Raw genomic sequence first — 6,000 nt, 5'->3', positions numbered from 1 at the left:
TTTTGCTAAGTAAAGGAGCAGGGCTAGCGATTACAACAAATCCAAGGACGAGGGGCTGAGGGATGTCACTGTTTCGCTCAGAGCAACTGGGCTGGAACACTGACCTGAAAGAAGAGAGGACAAAGGCTGTGCCATCATTTAAAAGGCAATGTTGCAGAGCCAGAGGGAACAGTGCACACAAAGGGCCTGAAGGGAGGACCTCGTTGCTATCTTTAAGGAGAAGGTCATTGTGATGAGACTGGACAGTAACTGATCGGGATGAAGAAGAAAAGCACAAGGAGGCCAGGGATGACCAGGAGCTAGACGGTAACAGTCTGCAGACCTTGGCTCCACGTTTCCTTCTTCCTGCGAGTGAGACGGACAACCAAAGGAAATCCTTAAGCGTAAGCTTGACCTGACTTGAGTTTTTTCATGATTGCTGACTGCTGGGTGGGTCACAGGCAGCAGAAGAGCAAGAGAGGACAACGAACGACAATGTAGAGGGGATGAGGCGGTTCTAGTGGAAGGGAGGAGGACAATGTTAGACTTTCTTATACACTGAAAGCAAAGCCAGGCATGCTGGGTAACAGGCTGGATAGGGGTTTGAATGGAGGCATCACGGGAGACTTCCCAATGAATCTCTGACCATTGAAGGATGGAGTTGTCGTTTACCTTGTAAAGGGAATAAATGAGAGGCAGACTGCAGGTGCCACTCGGGCACTTTGAGTCTGTTGTCACCTTGGAGGAGATTCTGAGGTTTAGAATATGAATGCAGTCCCCACAGATAAAGGGTTCCATTGGCCCAGGAACCCTTCTCGGCTGGTTGCCTCACTCAAGCTTGTAAAGCGGAGAACTCAAGTTTATTAATATTAAGTTGAATTTCTGTTCCAACCAGCTAGTCCACATAGTTGTCAAAATCTAATCTCCACCAAATTAAGGCTCCACACTTCGACCTTCTTTTTTAAAAATACATATTTAAACAAGATCTTAATCTGTAGCCCAGGCTAGACTGTTTCAGCCTCCTGCGTGTAACAGGCCTATATCACACCCAGCGTCAACCCTCTTTGATGCTGCCGGTAGGACCCCGGTCACCTCTCTTGGTGATCCATTTTAACTGTCAACTCGATGCGATCTAGACTCACCTGGGAAGAGAATTCAATGAGAAATCATCCAGATCATAGTGGCCTATGAGAATTGGTGGGTTTTTTTTCCTTAATTGTGTTGAACAAGGTATGAAGACCCAGCCTGAATGCGGGTAGCATCCTTTCAGGGGCTGAGTGAAGAAATGGAGCCGAGCATGCAACCTTGTGTGTCATTCTCTCTCTGCCCCTGACTGTACATTTGTTGGTCCAAGTTCTGGCCTTGAAATCCTGAGGTGATGATGAACCGTAGCCTGGAACTGGGAGTTAAAATAAACCTTCTCTCCCTGAGGTTGCTTTTATCAGGGCTGCTTTTTATCAGAGCCTCCGAAATGAAATCAGGATGTTCTCCAAGCTCCTTCTCGTCACATCTATTCCCCTCACACCCTGTGTCAAAAAAAAAAATGATTCAATTTCTTTGGTTGAGCCCTGCTTTCTCCCCCAGTCTGGGGCCTTATATGCGCCCATGCTTCTCGCTGTGTTAAAGACAGAACTGCCAGTCCTCCCAGAAAGCCCACACCAGCCCTGGGGTCCACCCTTAGCTTTCAGCTGAAGTATCTTTCTGTCGTGCAAGCCCCCCACGCTGCCACTTGATCCAGGATCTGCCCCAGCTATCCAGCTGGCACCTTCCAGTCTGGAGGTCTGTGGCTGTTGAAATATTGAGGTGTTTTTTGCAGTTGTACGCAGCTGTTGTCGCTCCGGCCACCTGATTCCTGCCACAGACATTTCATGTAGCCCCAAAACCCCACACTTCCGCCAAGTAGCACCTGGCCTAGAAAAGGCACACAGGTTCGTCTCCGGCACAGTGGCTGACGCTAAAGGAATGATCTAACACACCTGTAGCGCGCCTTCTGCTGCCATCCCAAGACCCTCAACTGTTTGATCTCTCACCGATGTATCTCTGTCCTCCTGAACTCCAGACTCCTCCAGGGCACGTCCTTCCCAGTGCCTCCATATCAGCACCCGCCTCAAAGCAGGGCTTCATAGTGGCTGGCTTCATGATTGACGGATCAGATCCCTCCAAAATCAACATTGGAAACATCCGCCTACTTGGTTAATGATTTTGAGGGGCTGCTATGTGATGGAACAGCTTTATTTTCCAGTCTAGTCCTCTTAGATACACAAGTGATGTTTAATTCAGAAGAAAAGAGGCCAAATGGCTTCCCCCTCCCCATTCCTACAATAATAACTAGAGTCAGCGGTCTCCCACAAAGTGCGCAAGGTGTTCTTGGAAAGGATGCTCTACCTAGACGATTAACCTGTGACTGCACAAGAGATGAACGCTATTGTCTGATGCATTGGTGTTTTTAGTCCATTTGCACCTCCAAATATTCCTTAGGCAGAAGTGAGGAGTGTGACGGGAACAGCTTGAATCTTCTCGGAGCCAAAAAATAAAAAAGTAATTCTATATTAGCAAACCTGTTCACTCCCGTTACATGACTTCTAATTCAGACTTCTGTGTTTTGCAAATTAGTTAATTTATTAATTAATTAAGCCATTGATGACCTTAGCATGATCGGTAATGTCACCAGCCTAAGACCAAACCGTCATCACAAACCATAGCAGTCAGCCTGGCTTTAAAAGAGAACTAAGCAGAGGGAGGCAGGCACTGCTCAGAACTGAGAAGAGGCTGGCCAGTCGTATGACTTTGCTGTTTCTAGATTCCTTTGATAGCAGCCAGCCTGAGCTGCCACTGCAGCCTGGAACCCTGAACCCAAGAAAACAAATGCCAACATGATGGGGGGCATTGTTCAAGGTCACCTACCAAAGTCCAGGGAGTTAACTCGACTACAAATGGCAGTTGGTTAAGGTCAGGCTGCACAGGGAGGCTAGAGGGAGTGGGGTGTGTGATGCTGAAGGACCTGAAGAAGAGCTTCAGCCATTAACTCTGCACTTGGTCCCAGAGAAGCCACAAGCTAGTCATTCCGCAAAGCAAGAGAAAGTGGAATTTATACATTCTCATTAATTCATAGTATTTAGCAAGCACCAGGCATATTTTGGCATTGTGTTGGGTAACAAGGGCATAGTGAAGGATCTGTGGAAAGTGTCCTCGCCTTGATGGAGTTTACAGTGACCACGGGCTGCAGAGCAACGCATCTGCCACTGGAACCTTGACTCTGGTGCTGCCCAGCTGTGATTACAGTGTTTCTCCTTGCTGGACACGTTTACCTCTCTATAAAAGATGGATCCCTGCCACACAGAACTGCTCCAGATGTAGAGAGGCCTGGGGCTTGTAATGGACACATCAGCATTCACATCTGTTTTACTCAAAGGATTTTAGCTTTGAGCAGCCCACGAGGATTTGGGCTGGTTACACCGAACAGGGAGTTTATTACATGGATGTTAGTAGATGACATGGTTGTGGGAGGGAACTTTCCCCAGGCCTGGAGAATGAGCTTTCCAAAAGCACAGGCTTGTGGTAATGTTTCCTACCATCTGCTCCTCCCAGCCCTGCCCCCAGCCCCAGCCCCGCCCCTCAAGCCCAAGCCCCAACCACTGCCTCACCTCCATCCTTATCCCCTAGCAAAGCCACCTTTGGATCAAGAATTTGATCTTCCACCTATAAACAACTAATGACAAGTGTCCAGTAGTGTCTCCCACTGAAGGTAGACAATAAAGACACGCCCAATCTCTTTTCAGAGCTACAGACTGAAGATTTTCCAAAAATTTGAAACACTGACACACGGCTGAAGTCCTTCTTAGGCGATGATATACCAGTGAGGTCCTCTAAGCCCAGATACAGGCAGCCCCAGCCAGGCAAGGAAGCTCAAAGAGGCTAAAGCTCCCAAGGGAAATCAACAACAACCATTTTCAGTGCTGGGGATCTGACTGGGAAGCACACAGAATGGACTAAGGCTGCCATCTAGTGGCTATATTGAGAATCACAGGCACAAGAAGCTTGATGGCCAATTTTGGCACACACAGGAGAAGCCATTGCCCCACGAGAGGCCTGAAACAACGGGTTCTTCTTGTGCCTTTCCTCCTTGCCTTCTCTTCCCGCCTGCCTTCTTCTCGGCTAAGCTGTGCAGTTTTATGATTCCAAAAGAGATAATGCTATCCAGTGCTCAGTTAGCCCCATACAGTATAGCACACACTCACACAGAATAAGAATGCATTATTATTACAGCAACTCTTGCTGAGGGCTTACTATGCACTTCACACTTCAAAACATCTTTGCGGTTTCCACAGCAAGTCTATAGTGGATAAATTCATTTATCCAGATGAAATACGTTTCTCTCCTTGCCTCCCTCCCCCGCCTCTCTCCTCCCTTCCTCCCTTTCTCTTTCACTTTCCCTCTCTTCCTCCCCTCTTTCGCTCCACCTCTCCCTCTTCCTCTCTTTCTTACTTTGATTTTTTTTGTAGTTTTCTTTTATCAGTCAGGATGATCTGAATTCACTACTCAACTTGGGTTGCCCTCAAACTTGGCATCTTCCTGCCTCTCTTCCCAAACCCTGGAACTGTGGGTGTGCACCACCACCATGCCAGGCTCCTTCCCATTTCTTCTCTTAGCAGGCATTCTTTCTTTTTCCTTTGGGAGGTACCTTCCACTCTTAGGTTTACAGAGGAAGGTAAGTTTCCAATCAAGCTTGCGGATAAATGCTAGTTTCTTTTATGTATAGGAGTGTTTGCCCGCAGGCATGTTTGTGCACTACATGCATACAGTGCTCGAGGAGGCCAGAAAATGATGCTGAATCCTGAGGAGCTGGAGCTATAGAAAGTTGTGGGCCATGTGATGGCGACTGAACCCACATTTTCCATCCACGACTCCTGGGCCATTTCCCTAGCCCCACACTGCTAGGATTGTTACAGAAGCTTACTTTTTTGCTTGTTTGTTTATTTATTTATTACGTGCCAATTCCAGTTCCTCCTCCCTCCTCTCCTCCCGCTCCTCCTCCCCCCCACACCCTCCCCCAGAAACTTCTAATGTAAAAGAAACAAGTTAACCCATAGGAAAAGAAGTCTTGGGTGTGCTCAGAGAAGCAGGCAGGAAGCAGGGCAAGTCCATCTCGGCCTTAATTCCAGGGATCTCCCAGACTAGAGAAATCTCTGTGCTTTAAAACCCCAGGATAGCCAAAACAATGCTGTACAATAAAAGAACTTCTGGAGGCATCACAATCCCTGACTTCAAACTCTGCTACAGAGCTACAGTACTGAAAACATCCTGGTACTGGCATAAGAACAGACAGGAGGACCAATGGAACCGAATAGAAGACCCGGATATTAACCCACACACCTTCGAACACTTTATTTTTGACAAAAAGCAAAAAATATCAAATGGAGAAAAGAAAGCATATTTAACAAGTGGTTCTGGCTTATCTGGATATTAACATGTAGAAGAATGAAAATAGACCCATATCTATCACCTTGCACAAAACTCAAGTCCAAATGGATCAAAGACCTCCACATAAAGCCAGCCACACTGAGCATTATAGAAGAGAAACTGGAAAGTACACTTGAACACATTGGCACAGGGGGCCACTTTCTAAGTATAACTCCAGCAGCACAGACACTGAGAAAAACAATAAATAAATGGGACCTCCTGAAACTGAAAAAGCTTCTGTAAAGCAAAGGATACAATCAACAGACAAAAAAAAAAAATGCCGCCAACAGAATGGGAAAAGATCTTCACTAACTCCACATCAGACAGAGGTCTGATCTCCAAATACACAAAGAATTCAAGAAATTTGTCATCAAAAGAACAAATAATCCAATTTAAAAAAATGGAGTACAGACCTAAACCGAGAACTCTCAACAGAGGGATCTAAAATGACTGAAAGACACTTAAGGAAATGTTCAACATCCTTAGTCATCAGAGAAATGCAAATCAAAACAACTCTGAGATTTCATCTTACACCTGTAAGGATGGCCAAGATCAAAACCA

Source organism: Myodes glareolus, chromosome 4 (assembly GCF_982192425.1).
Source record: "Myodes glareolus chromosome 4, mMyoGla1.1, whole genome shotgun sequence".
Classification (NCBI taxonomy): domain Eukaryota; kingdom Metazoa; phylum Chordata; class Mammalia; order Rodentia; family Cricetidae; genus Myodes; species Myodes glareolus.
Note: the sequence above shows the minus strand (reverse complement) of the source record.